Raw genomic sequence first — 23,680 nt, forward strand, 5'->3', positions numbered from 1 at the left:
CCAAGAACTTATCCAATCCTTTTTTAAACACAGCTATACTAACTGCACTAACCACATCCTCTGGCAACAAATTCCAGAGTTTAATTGTGCGTTGAGTAAAAAAGAACTTTCTCCGATTAGTTTTAAATGTGCCCCATGCTAACTTCATGGAGTGCCCCCTAGTCTTTCTACTATCCGAAAGAGTAAATAACCAATTCACATCTACCCGTTCTAGACCTCTCATGATTTTAAACACCTCTATCATATCCCCCCCTCAGTCGTCTCTTCTCCAAGCTGAAAAGACCTAACCTCTTTAGTCTTTCCTCATAGGGGAGTTATTCCATTCCCCTTATCATTTTGGTAGCCCTTCTCTGTACCTTCTCCATCGCAATTATATCTTTTTTGAGATGCGGCGACCAGAATTGTACACAGTATTCAAGGTGCGGTCTCACCATGGAGCGATACAGAGGCATTATGACATTTTCCGTTTTATTCACCATTCCCTTTCTAATAATTCCCAACATTCTGTTTGCTTTTTTGACTGCCGCAGCACACTGTACTGACAATTTCAATGTGTTATCCACTATGACACCTAGATCTCTTTCTTGGGTTGTAGCACCTAATATGGAACCCAACATTGTGTAATTATAGCATGGGTTATTTTTCCCTATATGCATCACCTTGCACTTATCCACATTAAATTTCATCTGCCATTTGGTTGCCCAATTTTCTAGTCTCACAAGGTCTTCCTGCAATTTATCACAATCTGCTTGTGATTTAACTACTCTGAACAATTTTGTGTCATCTGCAAATTTGATTATCTCACTCGTATTTCTTTCCAAATCATTTATAAATATATTGAAAAGTAAGGGTCCCAATACAGATCCCTGAGGCACTCCACTGTCCACTCTCTTCCACTGAGAAAATTGCCCATTTAATCCTACTGTTTCCTGTCTTTTAGCCAGTTTGCAATCCACGAAAGGACATCGCCACCTATCCCATGACTTTTTACTTTTCCTAGAAGCCTCTCATGAGGAACTTTGTCAAACGCCTTCTGAAAATCCAAGTATACTATATCTACCGGTTCACCTTTATCCACATGTTTATTAACTCCTTCAAAAAAGTGAAGCAGATTTGTGAGGCAAGACTTGCTCTGGGTAAAGCCATGCTGACTTTGTTCCATTAAACCATGTCTTTCTATATGTTCTGTGATTTTGATGTTTAGAACACTTTCCATTATTTTTCCTGGCACTGAAATCAGGCTAACCGGTCTGTAGTTTCCCGGATCGCCCCTGGAGCCCTTCTTAAATATTGGGGTTACATTTGCTATCCTCCAGTCTTCAGGTACAATGGATGATTTTAATGATAAGTTACAAATTTTTACTAATAGGTCTGAAATTTCATTTTTTAGTTCCTTCAGAACTCTGGGGTGTATACCATCCGGTCCAGGTGATTTACTACTCTTCAGTTTGTCAATCAGGCCTACCACATCTCTAGGTTCACCGTGATTTGATTCAGTCCATCTGAATCATTACTCATGAAAACCTTCTCCATTACGGGTACCTCCCCAACATCCTCTTCAGTAAACACCGAAGCAAAGAAATCATTTAATCTTTCCGCGATGGCCTTATCTTCTCTAAGTGCCCCTTTAATTGATTTGTTACTATGTAGTCATCTGCCCAGTAGTGATGCAAATGACAGCCAACCTCCTAAAAAGAATAGCTTGCTGGTTGAATGATGGAAGGGCCACTTGCATGGTCGGAACACTCTGCTGTGGTGAACTGCCAGCATGTAGGATAGCCTTGGGATTTAAGAGGCTTGTAGGAGATGCTAACAACTGGTGCGCACTACTTCACCTTGAACGCTTCCTGGCAGAGCGGTTACAATTCTGCGCCTCCTTGTGTCTTGACATAACACAACCTGGTAGCCTATCCAAACAAGATGCTATCCTCGAAAAATGTCTAAACCTGAAGGAGGATATTGGGTCACCCTTAATTTGGCAAAGTGATCCATTCATGGTAGATTGGCTCCATTCATGAGCCCACCTGCCCTAGGATCACTATAATGTATTTTTTATTTAAAAACGTTTCTATACCGTTGCTAAGTTAGATACCATCGCAACGGTTTACATATAGGCACATATTTAATGAGGGGAAAAGCGTACTATAGTACATTCTAACAGGTGCCATTAAAGGTTCGGTTACAATATATCATTAGACATAGACATTTCGCGAAGTAGTTCATGACCAGTTGTACCAAGGTACTTACACGGGTAGTTTTATCACACATAGTATTATAGTTATGTTTGTTGTGGTGTAGAGTTCATAGACTAATGTATTGTAAAGTTCTACTTACTGTGTGTCTGTGCCTTTCTGTTTTTTCCTGAGTAATTTCTCTCTATTCTTTTGTCTCTTTGTAAAATGCTTGTTTAAAAAGCCATGTTTTTAAACTTTTCTTGAATGTCTTTAGATTACTTTGTAGTCTGATCTCTGGAGGCATTGTGTTCCAGATTATGGGTCCTGCTAGTGATAGGGCTCTCTCTCTCACTTGGGTCAGTCTTGCTGTTTCAACTGATGGAATGGTTAGGAGTGCTTTATTTGCTGATCGGAGATTCCTGTGTGGCGTGTGTACCCGTAATGCTGTGTTTAGCCAATCTGATTTCTCATCATAAATTAGTTTGTGGATGATACATAGGGTTTTGTATTTAATTCTGTGTTCAATTGGTAGCCAATGTAACTCTGCTAGAGTTTCAGTTATATGGTCCCGCCTTCTTTTTCCGGTTAGTATTCTAGCTGCTGTGTTCTGTAGTATTTGCAGTGGTCTTAGTGTCGTATTTGGTAGTCCAAGCATAAGGGCATTGCAGTAGTCTGTGCTGGAGAAAATTAGTACCTGTAGTATCGTTCGGAAGTCATTTTGAGTTAGTAGTGGTTTAAGTTTTCTGAGTACCATGAGCTTTGCATAACCTTCCTTTACTTTTAGTGATATGTGTTGTTTCAGATTGATTTCAGGGTCTATAATTATTCCCAGGTTACGTACTTTTCCAGTTAGTTCAATTTTCTGGTTGTCTTTGAGAGTTATTGAGGTTTGACTGATTTCCGAGTTTTTTCGTTCTAAGTGTAGAAATTCTCTATTAAAGTGGTATGTATCGCTAGTGAGAACAGACTAGAGAGAGTGTGCAAGGTGGCTTCTTATCTTGAATTACAAGGGGTGTTTACTGCTAGAAAAACTCATTGTGGAAACTGGGACTGTGGCGAACATGTTGGGCAAGCTGATCTTGAGAGCAGAGAACCCCATGTAGACAAAAGAGGTTAGACGGTGGGCCCATGCAGTTGCCACCATACTTCTGAATGCAACAAGAATTGTTCATGTTGTCGCATGCTATAAGGACAGTATGTGTATGTAAAATGTAAAATTTAATTTTTATTTTTAATAAGCAATATTACTGGGTATGCTGGATTCACTAACAAACACTGCCTCTGACCACAGGCCCTCGAGCAGGTACTAGGTCAGACATGTAGAAAACAACACAGAGAAAAAAATCGTTTATTCTTGGGATTGTACTGTGATTAGCCAGTCGGCCAGGTACAGCAAAGATTTTGAATCCCCTGGCAATGAAGTCATGTAGCTGCCATATTAAGGCAGCAGGTAAAAACTCTTGGAGCTGCTGATAAGGTAAATGGGAGGACCCTGTTTCAAGTGAGGCAGATATGGATTAAAATTTAAGCAACATGCAGGGGGGATCATAGCTGGGAGAACATAAATGGGATCCAGACTCCACAATCTGGAGAACCTAGAGGTCCTCTGGTATCTGATACTATGCCTCAAATTTTGCTTCTGTCCTGCTGTACAGCAGAATCACAGGGATGAAAAGATTGGGCCTGGGCTAATTTCAGGCCTGTTGTGCAGTCTAAAGCTGATGGGATTCATGCGGGCAGGGCATGGTTGGAAGTGACTGCTATTTGGCTGGAAGAGCAGTAGTTGGCACGGCTGAAAAGGCTAGTCTGCATGCCTTTCTCTGCGCCTACATCAATGACCGCCAAGACAATTGGTCTGAACTTCCTTGGGCGGAGTTCTCTCACAACTCCCACATCGCCACTGCTACAGGCATGTCACCATTCTCCATCATCTATGGGAAACAACCACGACCACCATTATCCATACCATTATTGGTGCCTTCTCCTGCGGCGCAGGTTACTGCGGAAGCCCTTAAGGTTTTATAGGAACAGATGAATCTTCGCTTAGGTCAAGCCAATTCCTGGGCCAAGAGATCTGCTGATAGTCACCGACGCTCAGCCCCTGAATTTCTTCCCAGCCAGAAAGTCTGGTTAAGCACTTGGTATATCTGACTCAAGATACCTTCTCAGAGATTTGCTCCAAGGTACATCAGGCCTTTTTCAGTGTTTGGGTAATTGCCAGGTTCTTGTGGCCTGGTTTTGGCCTCTGTTGGAAACAGGATGCTGGGCTTGAATGACCCTTGGTCTGACCCAGCATGGCAATTTCTTATGTTCTTATGTTCAGTCACCCAATGCATTGGACCAGTTACATACCAGCTTCGGCTGCCTCCTATGCTGGGAATACACAATACGTTTCATGTATCTCTTCTAAAACCAGTGGTCTTGTCCTGGCCATACTGAAAGGCTCCTGAATCACCTCCTTTGCTGGCTGAGATTGATACGACCTACAAAATTACATGAAGTCCTCGACGTCTGCTGTAGGGGCCGCTGGAGGGAATACCTCCTTTCCTGGGAGGGTTATGGTCCCGAAGAAAACGCGTGAGAACCAGATCAAAATATCCTGGACAAAACCCTCCTCCTGCACTTTCATTGTGCCCATCCGGGCAAACCCCGACCTCCAAGAGGGGGGCGTAAAGGGGGGGCACTGTTATGTGTGCCGTCCACAGAAGACCCGCGGCACGGCTCCCTCACCTCTCTGTAGTAACTCCAGCTCCTGGTTCCTCCTCTCTGGCGGCGGTGGGCCGCCAGCTCTGTCCTCGGGCCTCCCCTGGTGCCTCCAGCGTAGTTGCTGTCCCTGGTCCAGCCACCATGTCCATTGCTTCATGTCGGGCCTCTCCGTAGAGAGATGCTGCTACCTGGCGCCGCGCCCCTCCCTAGGCGCGCGTGCGCGCATCTTCAAGGCTTAAGTAGAGATCGCGGCGGAAACTTAGCCACGGCCCTGGATGATGACGTCAGCGGACTTAAGCCAAGGCTCCACTCCCTAGCTTTGCCTTTGCAACAGGTCTCCTTACTGGTCGAGTACTCGTTGCCTCCTCAGAGATTCGTCTCTTTCCTGTTCCTCGTTTGATCCTGGTTCCTAACTCTTCGTTCTACGCTCTTGCCTTGCATCTTTCTTCGGATTGCCTACACTGACTTTTACTTTGTTTTGCCTGACCACGCCATTGACTCTCTCCAAGCCCGGAGCTCTGCTTCGCCTGACCACTCTATTAACTCTCCCCAGACCTGGACCTCTGCTTCACTTGACCACGCCATTGACTCTCTCCAAGCCCGGACCTCTGCTTCACCTGACCACGCCATTGACTCTCTCCAGACCCAGATCTCTGCATTGCCTGACTACACCGTTGCCTCTCTCCAGACCCAGACCTCTGCATTGCCTGATTATGCTATTGCCTCACCTCTGCATTGCCTGACTATGCCGTTGCCTCTCTCCAGACCCAGACCTCTGCATTGCCTGACTACGCCTCTAGACTATCTCCGTGATCAGACCACAGCCTTGCTTGCCACTGCTTCCAGATTGCCGCCAGCCCTGACTCAAGCCTGTTCCTCGATGCCTCTTCAGCTTACCTTCTGGACTTGGTCAATTGAGGCTTCAGCCTGCTCTTCTTCAGGCGCCCCCGTGTGCCTTCGTTCTTTAGGCGCCCGAGTCTCCAGGACACTACCTTGTCCAGTGTAAGACTGTACCATCTTGCTCCTGCTGTCTCTGGGCTGAACTTGATCTCCTCTTCGACTGCATACAGATGCACACCTAAGTCCAGCCAGCCCTGGCACCCAAAGGCTCAACCCACAGGGAACGAGGGCTGGTATTGGTGAAGCTCCAGCTGGCCTCTGTTCATCAGCCCTCTCCGCCTGCCGACGGTGGGGACCTCCGGCGCAACAGATATTACTGCACTGGCTTCTTGTACAGTCCAGAATTCACTACAAAGTATTAACTCCAATTTTCAATATCATCAGCAACATTAACCCATGTTTATTAGGAGTGACATTTCAACAATACACTCCACAAACAGCCCTAAGATCACAAAAGAAAGGACTTCTATTGGTGCCTTCTACTCGGAACACACACCTAATGCAAATAAAAGACCGAATATTTTCATAGTGGACCCCAAGCTGTGGAACTCTCTTCCAGAGTCTTTACATCAGATAACAGAAAGAAAGAGTTTCAAGCGAGAACTGAAAACTTGGCTCTTTAGAAATGCATATGATTTAAATAAAATACCAATATGCTGATTTCCAATGTCAATACCAGAGACAATAGCAGTGGAGAGAACAAGTAATAATCGAAGTATAGTGTAATGTTAGCAGAATCAGAATTGCTATTTACTGTTGTGTCGACCTAAAAAAATATATGAATATGAACTAGTTGCTATTCTACAACTATACAGCTTATATCTCCTACAGCTTATATATTAAGTATATATACAATTCTGATCGCTGCATCTTAAAAAAGATATAGTTGCGATGGAGAAGGTACAGAGAAGGGTAACCAAAATGATAAAGGGGATGGAACAGCTCCCCTATGAGGAAAGGCTGAAGAGGTTAGGGCTGTTCAGCTTGGAGAAGAGACGGCTGAGGGGGGATATGATAGAGGTCTTTAAGATCATGAGGGGTCTTGAACGAGTAGATGTGACTCGGTTATTTTCACTTTCGAATAATAGAAGGACTAGGGGGCATTCCATGAAGTTAGCAAGTAGCACATTTAAGACTAATCGGAGAAAATTCTTTTTCACTCAACGCACAATAAAGCTCTGGAATTTGTTGCCAGAGGATGTGGTTAGTGCAGTTAGTGCAGCTGGGTTCAAAAAAGGTTTGGATAAATTCTTGGAGAAGTCCATTAATGGCTATTAATCAATTTTACTTAGGGAATAGCCACTGCTATTAATTGCATCAGTAGCATGGGATCTTCTTAGTGTTTGGGTAATTGCCAGGTTCTTGTGGCCTGGTTTGGTTCTGTTGGAAACAGGATGCTGGGCTTGATGGACCCTTGGTCTGACCCAGCATGGCATGTTCTTATGTTCTTAACTAGACTTAACCTAGAATGTGAATGTTGGCTCACAGTATGGTTTGTTGACCAAGAATATGAATGCCGATAATGTAAACCGTTGGATCTTCTTTTGGAACAATGGTATATAAAACACTCAAATAAATAAATAATGGCATTCAGTTAAGCAGAAAGTTAAGGCTCCTGTGAATTTTTCACTCAGGCTATTTTATTAAATTGGTGGCTTTTTTCCAGAAGACTTTCCAAGGGAGAAGAGGAGGCTTTTAGACACCTATATAATTGACCTTAACCAAACATCACTGTGGAAGTAATATTAAAATGTATATGGAGATATAATGTGTGTGCTTTAAAGAGAATAGAAGGGACATCAGAAAAAGACATGCTAATACAAATAAATGTAACTTAGTGTGTTAGCATTCACAGAGGGCATTGGTGAAATTAATGCAGAAAACTAATTACACATGAGCCAGTTGCTGTCAACAATGAACTGGTTTTATTAATTCATATTTGAATTCATGGTTTAACAACAAAACTGTTATGAGAACCCAAACATTGGTTTGGGGTATTTGCACAGTATCCATCCTTAAACATTACCAGTCCACAGTGAAAGACAAAATTATTTCTAGACCAAAGTTTTCCAGGCTTTTTTCTCTTTATCCACCACATAGACAAATTTCTATGAGCCAAAAATAATTTAAATAGCATAATTTGAGTGAAAATTAGTAATAAAATTACATATGCTGGAACTATCTACTTTTATTTTTTATAGCTGCAAAACCTAGTACTATAAAGCTGTTGGGTTTATAAGTAAGATCTTCAAACAATAGGAGCTTGCTTAATCATTTGTGTACTGACTATATACACACCTGAAAGGACCCATATAACCAACTCTGGAGGAGGTACAGTGTGCCTATGTGACTTAGAAAGAGTTAAAACAAAGGCTTTGCTCCATGAGCCTGACTGGCTATCCAGCATCAGAAAAGCTCTCATCACTTCCCAAATAACACTTCTTGCACTTGACGCTTCAAAGAAAATATATTTCCCTTTCGGTGGCCTCATTTATATTCAACTGCCCAAGCTGCAAAAGACAAACTTGGGCCTGGATAAGGAGAGAAATTGTACAAGCAATTGCTACCACAGGCAGCTGGGCTAAATCCTTGAACATATGGACAAGAAGAATGGGTTGGGCTGGTTGGTAGTTGTCTGTAGTCATCTATTGTTATAATTACTGAGATCATATGCATAGTATAAGTATACTGAGCCCTAATAAGGCAAGGGAGATAACAGTGACAAGAAAACCAATGTCACTTGGTGTGTTGTAAAGCTGTCTACATCTACCAACGACTCACTTTTTTCACACAATGAATTCAGACTTTTCTGCAATCTGGCCAGTTAATACAACACTAGTGAATGTAATGTAAAGTTAACAACCCTTTCCTCAGCTGTCTGTGTCCACCTCTTGTTCTACAACCCTGTCCACACCTACTCCTCAGCCATTAAAGGTATGCATGGCATAAAAAGAAAAGGAAACAAAAAGGCTGAAGATAAATACCAATGGCCAAAATCAGGAAAAAGACTAGTGCAGTATGCAGAGAAAAGAACATGGCTCACATTATGATTGAGATCTCTGGACCATTTTTCCAGGGTGTTGCTGAAGTTTTCTAATTTACTGTAACAGTTGTGAACACTGATTAGCAGCAGTACCTCCCAAACTGAGCAAATCCTTCAGACATAAGACAAATCTATTTTGTAACTAAATCACATTTGGAATGTGCAATTCCCTCAACCCTAGGAGAAAGCAGTTGGAGGAGGGAAGGGTACAGCATTCTTACACACACACACACCCCCCCTGCAACTCTGTGTGTCCCCTAACTCTAGACTAAAGAAGTTTTTGTTTTGGGGGGTGGCGAGTACTAGCTGCCTTGATACCTCAAAACAGGAAACCAGTTGGCTCTATTATTCCCTATTTCATTTCTATTGCAAAGATGTTTATGTGCCTTTTCCCATTTTAAAATATTTTAAACTTATGTTTTTATAGATTTTTTGCAGACCCCACTCCTCATGTTGGATTGAGTATAATGACTGGAATCATGATAAAATCAGTACCTCTCATCTAAAGATTCATGCTGGAAGTGGGTAAAGAGGAGGAGTTTTTAAAAACCACTTACCCTGCAGGAATGAAAGAGAAAAGGTGGTCTTTAACTGTATAACGAATCATCTAAAATCGTATTTCCCAGCAGAGTGAAATATCATGCTTTGGGTAATGATGCTTAAACTCACAACTCGTCCTAGGGGACTATTAAAGGAGAATCCTCCCAGGGTATCTCACTGGTTCTAGCAGAAGAGGGGGTTGGTGCAGGTCTTGCATTAAACACAACAAAGTCACTTAATACAGATTTCCTACATTCTGTGAATCCTAATAAAAGACTGAAAGACAAGAAGATGAGCAAGAATGAAAAAGCTCACACAAATAGATGAACTAGAAACATAGTTTTGTATATTTATAAATTAAATAGTCACACGCTCAATAAAAATGAGAACATAGAAGCTGATTGAGTCAGTACTTCATCCACTGGGATAGACACATGACTTCCAGAAAGCTACTGCTCTTGGGAGTCCCTGGATCAAGAATATGGCCAGAAGAATACATTTAAATTGCAAAAAGTACTTAAATGCTTAGCAAAGACATAACCTCTCTCTCCCCCTCCCCCCCAACATTAGCCGCTATGATGTAGTAATGTCAGGTAATCTCACAAAATGTACCACAAAAATATGTGGCAAAAATAATATAGGTATATTATCTATGTAATATATATATATATATTTATATATATGTATATAAAGTTTAATATTTATGCTATTGTACTTAGTACTAATAGCACAATAAGATATCGTTCCCTAAATACAAAATGTAGCTTTCCAAAAAAAATGAAACACACATTAGGTATAAACCATCCGAAACCTGAACTATTGAAAATTGTATTCAAAGTTAAATGACCAAGCATTGGTCTCTTTCTTAAAAGTTCCCTTCATATTGACAATAAGCCTGTATTACTACAAACAACCACTCTTGTGTATGAGTAAGACAGCCAAGGAACAGACATGCCTAACGACATGAGAGGTGTAAAAGTGAGAAACTAGGAAACAGTGTTAGAAAATCTCTATACCACTCGAATAAGTACCCAGAGGAAACAAGCAAATCAAGCATAAAAGGTATGCAAGATTCACCAGCTTTTTTTCTGTACTGCAGATAGGTGCAATAGCAGAGTTGTGGGGATTTGTTGTGACCTGCTCAAGATATGCGTTTCAAGAATGAACATTCATTATAAGAATATTTACATAGCAAAACAAAAGGGATACCAAGTACATTATATCAAGGCATAGCAACCACACACTACTCCTGCTGGGCTTTAAAGATCTATAATTTTGGAATCAAGAAAAAGTCAATGACGTCAGCAAACATCCCCTGGCTTTTTCTATGCCAACGAAAGGTCACTGGAGTTTGCACTAAATTCGGCAATGGACACTTGCGTGGGAAATGTGCTAGCCACATGTACCGCCATTCAGTGTGCAAGTCCCATCTTCAACTGCACTCTACCTCTTTCACTTTGCAATTAAAGCTCTTCAAGCAGGGCTTGTGTCATAGACACGTAGTTTTCTATCTCACAATCCCTATCACACAGAAAGAAAGACAATAAAAAGGCTGCCTGGAACCAAGGCCAGAGAATGCACAGGACAATGGACACTTCTTTTTTCACATCGATAACAAACGAGGGTCCATGCTTTGTAATCCATTGGGAAATGAGAGCAAAGTAACAGTTCTCATCCACTGATGTTTGTAGGAGTCTTGAAGTTCTGTGGCCGCCTTGCCTTGAATAATCCAATAGATGTTGCACTTTAGCAGATGTCTACTCCAGCCTAGACAATTCTATTTACATATCTTCTAATCCATACAGTCACAAAGCTGGAGGGACATCCTCTCAACCATCCTCCTCCATCTTCCCCACCGAAGTCCTAAAAACACAAAATGGGACTTTGTTTTAGCAGCTCAAAGAGACTGATCCTAGAACAAAGATGTTTATAAAAATGATTACATCCACTTATGAAACCTGCTCTAGCATTAACCTGCTCAGTTACTAATTAGCGTTCCTATAGCACTACAAGAGTTAAGCAGCGAAACACGTAAGAGACAGTCCCTGCTCCATGGAGTTTACAATCTTAGGGGGTCATTTATCAAAATGCGGTAAGGCGTTTTCGCATGCGTTAAGGGCTTATCGCATGCGAAAAGCCCCGTTTTCGCATGCGATAGGCCTTTAACGCATGCAAAAACGTGTTTACCGCATGCGATTGCACCATATCGTATGGTGCGATGCAAATTCCAAAAATAGGAGGAGTGGACTGGGTTAGCCTGCCTGCGAAGAACTATTGCACAGCCATAATGCCGATTTTAACAACACCTCTTTCAGATGTGTTAGCTGCCGTGACTGTGCGGTAACATTTCATCGCCATTTGCGATGTCTCCCGTAAGTCCGATTTCAGCTGAATTGACAGCTTCAGAGCCGGGGGGGAAGAGAGAGAGAGAGAGAGAGAGAGAGAGAGAGAGAGAGAGAGAGAGAGAGAGAGAGAGAGAGAGAGAGAGAGAGACTGGCCATAATATCATGGCCCATAGGCAGGTATTTGTATCCCTATGGTAGGCCCACCTAGTAACTCGAGGTGGGGATTAGGTAAGTGTGTAGGGGGTTAGGGGCCACTTTGACATGCTACGTGACACCTACGAACAGAACAGTGGTCTCTTGTGAAGATTTGCTGGCCTTCGGAGAGAGGAAACTCACTCCAAGATGAGATTTGGGCAAGTTTCTCTCAACCTAGCTTGATGTTACCCAGGTAGAGAGTCCATCAAGCTAGGTTGAGAGAACCTTGCCCAAATCTCATCTTGGAGTGAGTTTCCTCACTCCGAAGGCCAGCAAATCTTCTCAAGAGACCACTGTTCTGTTCGTAGGTGTCACGTAGCATGTCAAAGTGGCCCCTAACCCCCTTCACACTTACCTAATCCCCACCTCGACTTACTAGGTGGGCCTACCATAGGGATACAAATACCTGCCTATGGGCCATGATATTATGGCCTCTCTCTCTCTGATCATTAGATGGTCCCCCAGTGGTTGAATGCAGGAAATACAACAGGTCTGGCACTTATCACAATTTGTGATAACTTAGCTCTTCACACAGGTAATTAGCGCAAATTGCGATAAATGCTGTATTAGCATAAAACACACCCCTTTTGCTATCGCATGCGGTACTTACCGCATTTTGATAAATCCAGGCCTTAGTCAGCTCAATTACCTTATATTAGGTTCCCAATGAAATCTGTGAATTCCTGAACCCTCGATAAGGGAGGGACACAAAAGGGTTTTCTGATGCTGGATTCCAATGCTTCATTAATGACAAATTCTGATTTGACTGTAAGCTGATCAATTGCCTCTGTTCATTTATATTTCTTGTAATCCAGTTTGAGACTAACTTTGGGAAATGATGGAATTGTATTTATAACATTTATGTTACACAGCCTTAGTCCTAAATGGATCACAATTAGAAACATCCAAAAAATACATAAAATGCGTACCAGAAAAGCATGCTGCCACCACTTTAATGTTTATAAATAAAGGAAAGCCTGGACACCGTATCCTGCACACACACAGCTTGAAATGTGGAACGGAGAAAAGGTGGTAAGCTAGGTCAGTGCTGTCCAGCAACCAATGTTCCCTCTTCTATCAGTGGCTGTGAATGCTCCTGCTGTTCCGTTACAGGTGCTGGCAGCAGCATGTGCCAGCATAGATGATGCAGAATGGTCAACCAGTGTCACGAAGGGCTCCCACCACTCAGGTTAGCAGATGGAGGAGGGAGAAATGGAGGTAAGGGGTAAGAAAGGTGGAGGGATGTGAAAGGAGATATTAGAGATAAGGGGTGGTGATGGGGAAAAAGGAATGAAAGGCCAGGAGAGAGGAAAATGGAGTGCAGGTAAAAACATATGTGACAAAAGTCATAGAAGAGTGAAAAGAGAAGAGATGGTAATGAAGGGAACAGATACAGAAGCTAATAAAAGAAAGATGGAGAAAACAAGGGAGAATGACAAGAGTGAGTCCTTTGTGGTGGCAGTAGGATGGGAACCATCCCATTCTACACAGTTGCAAAGTTCTGTGTACAGCTCCTGGAAAACAATTACGGGCATCCTGCCTCCAGTCTTTTAATACTATCTGACCTTCAGGGAGTGTGTGGCTCTTTGCCTCAGTATTTAAGTAAACGACAAGGTCTGAGAAGCAGCAAGTAACACAGTAACAGTAGATTAGGACAGAAAAGGAGTAACAGCCTCATACAGTTGTTCCAATCTACACTGCTCTAGCTAAAGATCTCTCCCAGCTGTCAGCTATCCAAGCTTGGCTGCCTGCATGCTCTCCTTATTCAAGTCAGTTTTCTTGTCTTAACTCTACCATTCCCAGAACACCTTACAGACTTAACAGATTTATTGAGGCATGAGTGTTCATTGGATGTATTCTATGTAAATGAGCACACAAGTTCCCATACTGAAGCAAACATCAAAACCTTCTTCTCCACGGCCTTTATCCAGTCTCTCAACACTGCCTTCCGCATCTGTCCCAAGCATGCTCACTATCTAGGTCACAACATTGGTTTCCACCACCTACCACCCACATCAAGCAAGTATTTCCTTTTAACTTTCCTCCAACTTTGTATCATGACTCCTTGCCCTTACAATTATTTTTCTATGAAAAATTGCACCTTCTTTACTTTGTTGAAGTCAATTATATAATTCTCTCTTTTCCTTTTTTTCTCCACGGAGTATTTTGGAAGTGTATTACCACACTCTGTAACTGAACTTTTATCCTCTCAAATATCCTAATAGCGGCAAATGGATTTTTACAACCCAAATGCAAGATTTTGTATTTGTTTTTTGCACTAAAGCAAACTTCTAAACTCAAGCATTCTTCATTTTTTAAAGATCCCTGCCATTTTTTCACCCTTTCTGGCAAGTCTACCCTATACAGATTTTTCTAATATTTGAGAATCGTACAGTCAACAGAGAGAAAGGGGAAATCAGAATCTGAGCTGAACGTTGGATAGCATCTCTGGTGATAACAGACATGAATTGGATTGCACTCAAGGTCAGGCCACAAACTTAAGAGATGTAATTTAAAAAATTAGAATTTTCAGAGAGTCTTTGGCAACAAGAATTATACCAAGTGACTGTTTAAAGAGGACAAAATACTGAGCATATCACATACTGTGATAAGGGACCAGTGTGCTCTCACAAGCCCATGTTGCTCTATTTGCAGATGATGCAAAATTAAATAGTAAGTTTCACTGACGATACGAACACATGAGTAGCCTGCTAGCATGGGGCAGGAAGATAACAAATGAGCTTGGATACAGATGACCATAATGTGCTGTCAGATGTGTTGCCATCTATAAACAGGATGGTAAAGACAGGAGTCAGGATTCTGACAAAGATCTAGGTGTCTTTATGGATTACTGGTTACAAGTGGTACTGCATGATAAAACTGCAGAGAACACAAGCACAGAGCTCAGCTGGGGTGGCAAGTGATCCAGCTCTTAGCCGAGTTTTCTAGCTGCAAAAGCACTTCCTTTTCCCCTTTTCCAGTGTAACACAGATTACTAATGCAGCAGGAGCCCGCTTAGGAAACTAAACCTAGATGTCTTATTTAACAGTTAAAACATAAGGGGTATGGGGGGGGCGCTGTTCGCCATGAGAAGAGATGGCTGCTAGTGCTTGAAGCTCCAGCCCTGCTTCTTCATAGATTAATACATTTGCTGTGAAAAAGTCTCTAAAATCTGATTTTCAGCACACCACCGGCTTGGGCACGAAACATGGGCAAAATTCGCTCACCATCAAGGGTGATACTCGCTGCGGGTCGGGAGTTTTGGAAGTAAGTGCAGCTACTGCTTCTCTGCTCTCCCGGCTGCCATCTTAGCCGCGAAACTAGCCGCAAAAATAGAAATTAACCCTCGACGCAGGCCTGCCTGAGCAGAAAGCTTTGAGAAGCTGCCTATAGCACTAATCTAACTACAATTACATTAAATTTATGCAGTGCTGATTGCCGAGGGACAAGCAGGCTGCCAGCGCCCAAAGCCCCTGTTTTCTCGACATACTGACCGCCATTGGACCCGTGGGAAAACCTTAAAGCTCTACTTTAAGATTTCAATAAGGAGCGTCTTTGATATCCCGGTCCTTACCATCGCGATTTTGGTCGCATGGACGGGTTGAGTAGGAGAAGGGAACTCGGGACTTTCTTGGGGCAGCAGCGTGGTCCGTGGAGCAGCTGGGGAGCTGTGGGAGAGTGCCAGCATAAGCTCAGCTTTTTTCCTGGCAGCCATCTTGGCAGCGCACAGCTCAGCAGGGACACAAGAACGGGGAAGATAGCTGCAGACACTTAGCCATCGCCCTGAACTGGGGGAGAGCAGCTCTTTTATAGAGGGCCTTCAATATTGAATACATTATCCAAGAGGACACTTTTTCAGGACTGAGCTATTCTTTGTGGTCCAGAAACGCGGCTGCCGTGGTTTTTTGAGCACTCTCCGGTGGGCCCCCCCTGACTGTCATCCATTATCTGCTGCAAAACTCACACAGCACCATCTCAGCTGCAAACTACAAGCAGCAAAATATATGCAGCAAAATACAAGCAACAAAATTTACGCAGAAAAATACCAGCAGCAAAATATATGCAGCGAATTTTACGCAGCAAAATACCAGCAGCAAAATTCACGCAGAAGAATACCAGCAGCAAAATATATGCAGCAAATTTTACGCAGCAAAATACCAGCAGCAAAATTCACGCAGAAAAATACCAGCAGCAAAATATATGCAGCAAATTTTACGCAGCAAAATACAAACAGCAAAATTCATGCAGCTAAATTCAAGCAGCATTCTCTAAGCAGAAGAGTTTCAGTAGCAAATTTCAAAGCAGCAAAATCTACGCTGCAAAATCTACATTGCAAAATCTAAAAGGAAAATTTAAAAATCCAATCACAAAATCCAGAAGAGGACTTTCAAATCTCAACGAAATACTAACAACTACACGCCACTCCTGAATTGACAGGACGAAGAACCTAACCACAGCATTGGCCCGGGTAAGTGCCATTCCTTCCTGAATAATTAATCAAGATAGGTTGACACAGAGAGCTATGGTCGTTTAGTTCTGCCACCCTGCTTTCCCCACCCCTAAGAAGTACAGTAAGTGTTTAATACAGAGAAGATCGAAATGACCAGCCGCAAGAAGTTAGTAGATCTGGGCAAGTTCTCTTATGATCCCTCCGGTTCCCGCTTTGCTGCCCTGGGAACAGAAGTAGTCGAGCACACTGGGGCCGAGCGCCCTGACTCACCATCTCCTGAGCAGGAGGGAACTCAGGTGCTGCATGCTCTTACTAAAACAGACTTTGATAATTGGTTTGCCGAACTTAAAAACGATATCTGGTCCTTAAAAGATGAAGTTAATGTCAATATAGAGAATTTGCACAGGGTCATGCGTAAGTTAGGACGCAGTGTGGAAGATGCAGAGAGTATTGTGGAGGGGCAGGTTTTAAAAGTTGTGGCGATTTCTACCGATATCAGAGACCTGCAGCAAAAGTATGAAAACACGCAACTTAAGCTCGAGGATCTGGAGAATCGGTCTCGTCGTGCAAACATTCGCATTCGGGGCCTCCCAGAGGTGCCAGCTTATGCCAATGCTATGGACATGACCCGCCAAATCTGTGCCACGCTGTTAGCAACCGGCGTGGAGAGCGGGGAGCCCCAACGCAGGACTGAAGTTGTGATAGAAAGGGTGCACCGGGCAATGCCCCTCAGAATGCGCCTAAGAACATAATAGCTTGTCTTCATAGTTATCTGGTAAAAGAGAACCTGCTCCGATGTGCCCACCAGGTGTCCCCATTTAGTTGGGAAGGTCACGAGTTGCAGCTCTTCACTGATTTGGCGCCGGCTACTTTACGATGTCGGAGAGAAATTCAGCCGCTCACTGCCCTTTTGCGCAAAGAAAATTTTCGCTATCGGTGGGTTTACCCTTGGGGGTTAGCCTTTACGATTAAAGGAACTACAATGCAGGTGAGAAATATGCAGGAGGCTATTCCAGTCCTCCAGACTGTGGGAATTGACGTCTCTACCCTGGAACAGCCGCCAGTCAAGATATCAGTGCAGAATCAGCCCCAGTGACAGCGTGTGGGGAAAGGTGGAAGGCGCCTCACTCGGAATACGGTGGATACGGACGACGTAGACAAGGGGAGGCCCACCTGAGATCTGGGACTTTGGAGTGCTGGGAGGCCATACCGACATGTAGGGATGTTTCTCCACACGCTCTGTGGGTCCCAACTGCCTGTACTTTATGGGGTGGGGACTCAGCCTCAGCACCATCTGAGGGAGTATCTGATCAGGATAAAAGAGACTAGTAGTGGAGCGAGATGACGAACCCAGGACTCTCTGTGTTATCTGTGCTCCCTGGTTGTTGAAAAGTTAGGTTGTGCGGTTCAGGGGGCAGAGGGGGTCTGCTTTTCATACTATTGCATTAGGATTTTGAGTTTAAATTGTTCAATGTTCGCTAATGATCTAAGTAGAAGGCACGGTGGTGGAGGTTGAGGGGGATTGCCATCCAAGACAGAGGTTCACACTGGGTGTGGAAGAGTTGGTATGGGGACAGGGGTTCTGGGGGAGGGATAAGGGATGGGTGGGTGGGGCAGGGGGGAGAAGGGTATTTGGGGAGCGATGTCAGTCACAAGAGAGATATTTCATTATCAGATATGGAGTTGGGAAATGGTGGGGGAGTTCTGGATCTGTTCTTTGGGGGGATCAGTGAGAGCTGGAGCCCATAGGGGTATAGATGGTGGACATTAATTGTATTTCTATTAATGTTAAGGGGTTAAATTTCCCGGTCATGCATCAGAAGCTCTTTAGGGAACTCTCGAGGCTCTCTGCACAGGTGGCCTTCATCCAAGAAACTCATTTTCGCCATAGGGATGAACGTTTACTTATTTCCCGACGTTTTCCTGTACAAATATATGTGCCGGCCATGGCATCTCTACGGTATAGTGGGGTGGGCATTCTTTTTGCGCAAAATTTGCTAGTCCAAATTCAGGACCAATATTGTGACCCACTGGGCCGTTTTCTTATATTGCAGGTTACAATTTCTAATGTACCATTGGTGCTAGTGAGCATATATTGTAGACCAACAATGCAGGTTGAGACTCTAAGGGAGGTTTCACGTCGTTTAGTCGCCTACCCGAACGCAAACTTGATAATAGCGGGAGATTTTAATATCCCTCTTACACCCATTATAGACACGTCAGCTCAGGCCTCTCGAGGCCTGGGGAGCGCTAGGTGGGCTTTTCTTCGCCTCTTACATTTGTTTCACTTGGTGGTGGTGTTTCACTGGTGGCTAAATTATCCACATAGTAGAAACTATACCTTCTATTCCCACACCCACAATACCTATAGTAGAATTGACTATTTCTTGGTTACTAAAGATTTGGTCAGTGATACTTCTAAAGTGGATTTAGAGCCCATCACATGGTCTGACCATGCCCCAATATGGTGGTCTGTTTCATTACGATCTCAGGATGCTGGGCGCAAGTACTGGAGGCTTAATGACTCTTTATTAAAAGACCAATCTATGGAGACCGGATTTATGAGGCCCTAGAGGATTATTTTTCCACTAACACTATGGTAGGGGAATCCCCAGTAGCGGTATGGGAAGGCATGAAGGCCGTTATCCGAGGTCACTGTATTAGTTTTGCTACGCATCGTAAAAAATGACGACTGGCCCGTCGGGAGACACTGGTTTGGGAATTAAGCGAACTAGAGGGGAGGCATAAAAGCAATCCTGGAGGTATTCCCATAAGGTGGTTGACTCAAAAGAGGGAGGTGATAGCAGCTTTAGATGCGGATACCACAGCCTAAGCACTGGATATTTTGCGACAACAATATTACGAATTTGGGAACAAACATAGTAAATTGTTGGCTAGGTGGTTGCAGGCTAAGCGTGTAAGAGCCCTTGTTCATAGTATTAAGTCAGATACCAGGGAACTCCTTTTGAATCAAGATGCGATCCGGCAATGCTTTCAGGAATACTATGAGGAGTTATATAAGCCGGAGGTGGAACCTGCGGAGGCCAACATAGCATCCTTTTGGCCAGCATACCGTTACCATGCCTCATTATTCCGAAACAAGCATCCTTGGGTAAACCAATTTCACCCTTAGAAATTGATTGGGCCAGTAAAGACCTGAAGGTGGGAAAATCCCCAGGTTTAGATGGATACACACCCTTGTTTTATAAAAAAATATCGCACTATCCTGAGGGTTCCCCTCGCGGCCATGTTCAATAACCTTCGGGAGAGGGGTAAACATCTTTCCTTCGGTAATGTACTGGGGATCACCTTAATTCCGAAGCCTGGGAAGGATTGTGACAGCTGTGCCTCCTATAGGCCTATCTCCCTTATAAATATTGATTTGAAGATACTGGCCAAGATCCTACCGTTCCGTCTCCGGGGACAAATAGGCCAGCTTGTACATGCAGATCAGGCTGGTTTTATTCCAGGCCGGACTACTGCCGATAATATACAGAAATTACTGGATTTAATCTATATCACTAACTCGAAGAGGAGCTCTGCGGTGTTTATGACATTAGATGCTGAGAAGGCCTTCAACGGGGTCTATTGGCCTTTTTTGTTTGCTGTCTTGGCCAAAGTAGGATTGGGGGGACCTTTTCCACTTGGGTACGGGAATTATATCGCGAACCCCTAGCCTGCCTAAAAGTGAATCATGGCTATACTGCCAATTTTCCTATCAGACGTGGTACCAGGCAGGAGTGTCCCCTGTCCCCCCTCCCTTTTGCGCTTAGCTTGGAGCCCCTGGCTGAAGCAATACGAAGGGCTCCAAACATCTTTGGATGATGTTATTTTATCCCTTCAACAGCTTATGGTATCGGTCCCAGCTGCAAAGTCCCTGGTGGAGAGCTATGGGAGACTATCTGGCCTCCATGTTAACCCAGATAAATCAGAAATTCTTCCGGCTCATTTTTCTCCCGAGCTATTGCGATCTGCCAAACGGGTTTTTCCCTTTAAATGGACACGGGGTCCTATCTGATACCTTGGTATTAATCTGAGGTTAGAGCCTGATCGTCTGGTGCGACTAAACTATGACCCTCTCATTCACTCTTCTAAAGGGGGAGTTAGATAATTGGGAACGGCTTAATCTTTCGTGGTTTGGTCAGATGGCTGCGATCAAAATGACCTTGTTACCTAAAATCAGCTACCTGTTTCAGGCGCTTCCTTGTCTACTCCCGACAGGGCTACTGCAACCACTTCAGCGCAAGATATTTGCTTTTGTGTGGCATAAATGCCCTCCTTGGGTAGCGAGACAGACTCTGTACCAATCACGTAAAGAGGGAGGCCTAGGATTACCTTCATTAATGCATTATTGTGTTTAATAATAATTAAACACAATAATGCATTAATTAAAATATATACTTGATGGTCATGAATTAAAAACTCCTAAGCAGTGGGTCCTGATAGAACAGGCATTGATTGGGGTAGTCCCATTGCAAGCTATTTTCTGGCCAATGAGCAATAACATTAGAGAATTGGCCTCCTTACTTCCAAGCCTTCAAACTACCCTTGCTATTTGGAAAAGGTGGAAATCAGCATTAATAGGGGTAAAGAAATATTTGGTGTTGTCACATATACGACATATCCGCGAATTCCCCATGGGCCAGGAGAATTTAATTTTTCAACAATGGGAGGCCTGTGGCCTGACTAATTTGGGCCAACTCTAGAATAAAGGGATCGTTCCTTTTTCTGATTTACAATCAGTGTATGAGCTACCCCATACGGATTTCTTAGCTTATGCACAACTTAGACATTTTTTGTCCTCGACGGGCCTTAGACAGGACCATCAGAGTCCTCGCTCGCCTTTTGAGGGGTACTGTATCCTGACAGGCAGGATATCAAAAGGTATTTAAAAAATTTACCAATTGCTTATTACCAAGACTCGGCAGAAAACGGCTCTGGGAAAGAGCCTTGGGACACAGTGGAGTATGGATAAATGGGAGGAGTGCTTTCAAATGCTGGGATGGTATTCAATGTCTGCGTCCATGATGGAAAACAATTATAAGTTATTGTATAGGTGGCACTATCCTCCGGCGTGAGTGGCACGCTGGATGCCTGGCAGGTCTCCCCTTTGTTGGAGGAAATGCTCACAAACAGGTACTTTTTGGCACATGTGGTGGCAGTGTCCTAGGATCCAACAGTTTTGGGCGCAGTGTCAACTTCTGTTGGGCTCGGTCTTGGGGGTCCAGATACCATTGCAGGCTGATTATTGGCTAATGGGGATTCCATATCTGGCCTTGGAGGAACAACCACACCAAATGTTGAGATTACTAACCTGATAATCTCCTTTTCCTTAGTGTATGCAGATGGACTCAGAACAAGTGGGTATAGTGTGCTCATGCTAGCAGTTGGAGACGGATCTGACGTCAGCATGGGTACATATACCCCCACAGGAAGTGAAGCAACTCAGTAATCTTCCTTGCAAAAGCTGTTATGGATATATGTGTACTGACCGATCAATGAATTAGTGAAACAGGATTCCCCTGACTGATTGATAGTAGCTGGAGACCGCCAGCGCTGCCAACCGGAAGGCATCGACACCTGCCAGAATGGACGCTCTCGTGTAAGAAATGACATTTCTTACCTGGAAGTGGCAAAGATCCATGTATACTGGCAGCCGGGCGGGATGGTGAGTCCATCTGCATACACTAAGGAAAAGGAGATTATCAGGTAAGTAATCTCAACATTTCCTAGCGTGTAGCAGATGGACTCAGAACAAGTGGGATGTACAAAAGCTACTCCCGAACTGGGCAGGAGGCTGCCTGAGGACCGCGTAGGACTGCCCTCGCAAATGCTGTGTCCTCCCTGGCCTGGACATCCAGACGGTAAAATCTGGAAAAGGTATGGAGGGAGGACCATATCGCCGCCTTACATATCTCTGCAGGCGACAGCATCCTAGATTCTGCCCAAGAGGCCGCCTGCACTCTGGTGGAATGAGCCTTGACCTGCAGAGGTGGTGACTTTCCGGCCTCTACGTAGGCTGCTCTGATAACTTCTTTGATCCAACGGGCTATGGTGGGCCGAGAGGCCGCTTCCCCTTGCTTCTTCCCGCTGTGAAGGACGAACAGATGGTCCGTCTTTCATACTGCTTCTGTCTTTTCCAGGTATCTGGGCAGCAATCTGCCGATGTCGAGATGGCGTAGCAAACGCCATTCTTCTGATTTCTGCAAACCCGCCGTGGTTGGCAAAGATATGGTTTGGTTGAGGTGAAATTGTGAGACAACTTTAGGTAAGAAAGAGGGAACCGTGCGAAGATGGATAGCCTCTGGAGTGATTCGCAGAAAGGGATCACGGCAGGACAGCGCTTGTAGCTCTGAGATGCGGCGTGCGGAACACACAGACGGCAAGAACACCATCTTCAAAGTTAGTGAACGGAGAGACAGGCTGAAGGGGGCTGAAGGTGGATCCCGTGAGGAAATCCCAAACTATGTTGAGGTTCCACAGGGGCACTGGCCACTGCAGTGGCGGACGAATGTGCTTGACTCCTTTCAGGAATCGGGAAACATCTGGGTGCGTGGCAATGGTCTTGCCATCCCTCCTGGGACCGTAGCAAGACAGCGCAGCCACCTGGACCTTGATGGAGCTTAGGGAGAGACCCTTCTGAAGCCCCTCCTGCAGGAAATCCAGAATAATAGGGATTGTGGTCGCATGTGGATTGGTGCCATGAGTGTCGCACCAGGCTTCAAATACTCTCCAGATCCTTATGTAGGTGAGGGATGTGGAAAACTTGCGAGCTCGGAGGAGTGTATCTATCACCGGCTCCGAGTAACCTCTTTTCTTCAGACTAGCCCTCTCAATGGCCAGACCTTAAGAGAGAATTGAGCCGGATTCTCGTGGAGGATGGGACCTTGACGAAGCAGGTCCCTGAGAGGAGGCAGGGGAAGGGGCTCCTCTGTCAGTAGTCTTCTTATGTCCGCGTACCAGGGTCTGCTTGGCCAGTCTGGTGCCACTAGAAGAACTAGGCCTCTGTGCCTCTGAATCTTGTGTATAAGGGTGCCCAGCAGGGGCCACGGTGGAAAGGCGTATAGCAGGGTCCCTGGAGGCCATGGCTGAACCAGGGCGTCGATCCCGTGAGAGAACGGATCTTGCTTGCGGGTGAAGTATCTGGGTACTTGAGCATTGGACCTGTCTGCTAATAGGTCCATGTCTGGAGTCCCCCACTGATCCACAATCATCTGGAAGGCTGTGGGGGACAGCTGCCATTCTCCCGGATTTAGGCTTTCCCTGCTGAGGAAGTCTGCCGTGGTGTTGTCCCTTCCGGCAATGTGGACGGCGGAGATGTCCTGGA

At 44.3% G+C, this 23,680-nt stretch overlaps 1 protein-coding gene across 6 annotated transcripts in view; it reads right to left on the reverse strand.

Moving 5' to 3' along the window:
* NFAT5 (nuclear factor of activated T cells 5) overlaps positions 1–23,680 on the reverse strand; it is an 852,247-nt gene that overhangs the window by 10,143 nt on the left and 818,424 nt on the right. For 5 of the 6 annotated variants that reach the window (XM_029608298.1, XM_029608295.1, XM_029608299.1 and 2 more), the window contains one exon: positions 7,687–11,226. The exons of the other annotated variant lie outside the window; for it this stretch is intronic. The gene's annotated coding sequence lies outside the window, so the exon portion shown is untranslated. Of the gene's footprint in view, positions 1–7,686; positions 11,227–23,680 lie in introns of those variants that run through there. 6 annotated transcript variants of the gene reach the window in all.

This window comes from Rhinatrema bivittatum, chromosome 7 (genome assembly GCF_901001135.1).
Source record: "Rhinatrema bivittatum chromosome 7, aRhiBiv1.1, whole genome shotgun sequence".
Classification (NCBI taxonomy): domain Eukaryota; kingdom Metazoa; phylum Chordata; class Amphibia; order Gymnophiona; family Rhinatrematidae; genus Rhinatrema; species Rhinatrema bivittatum.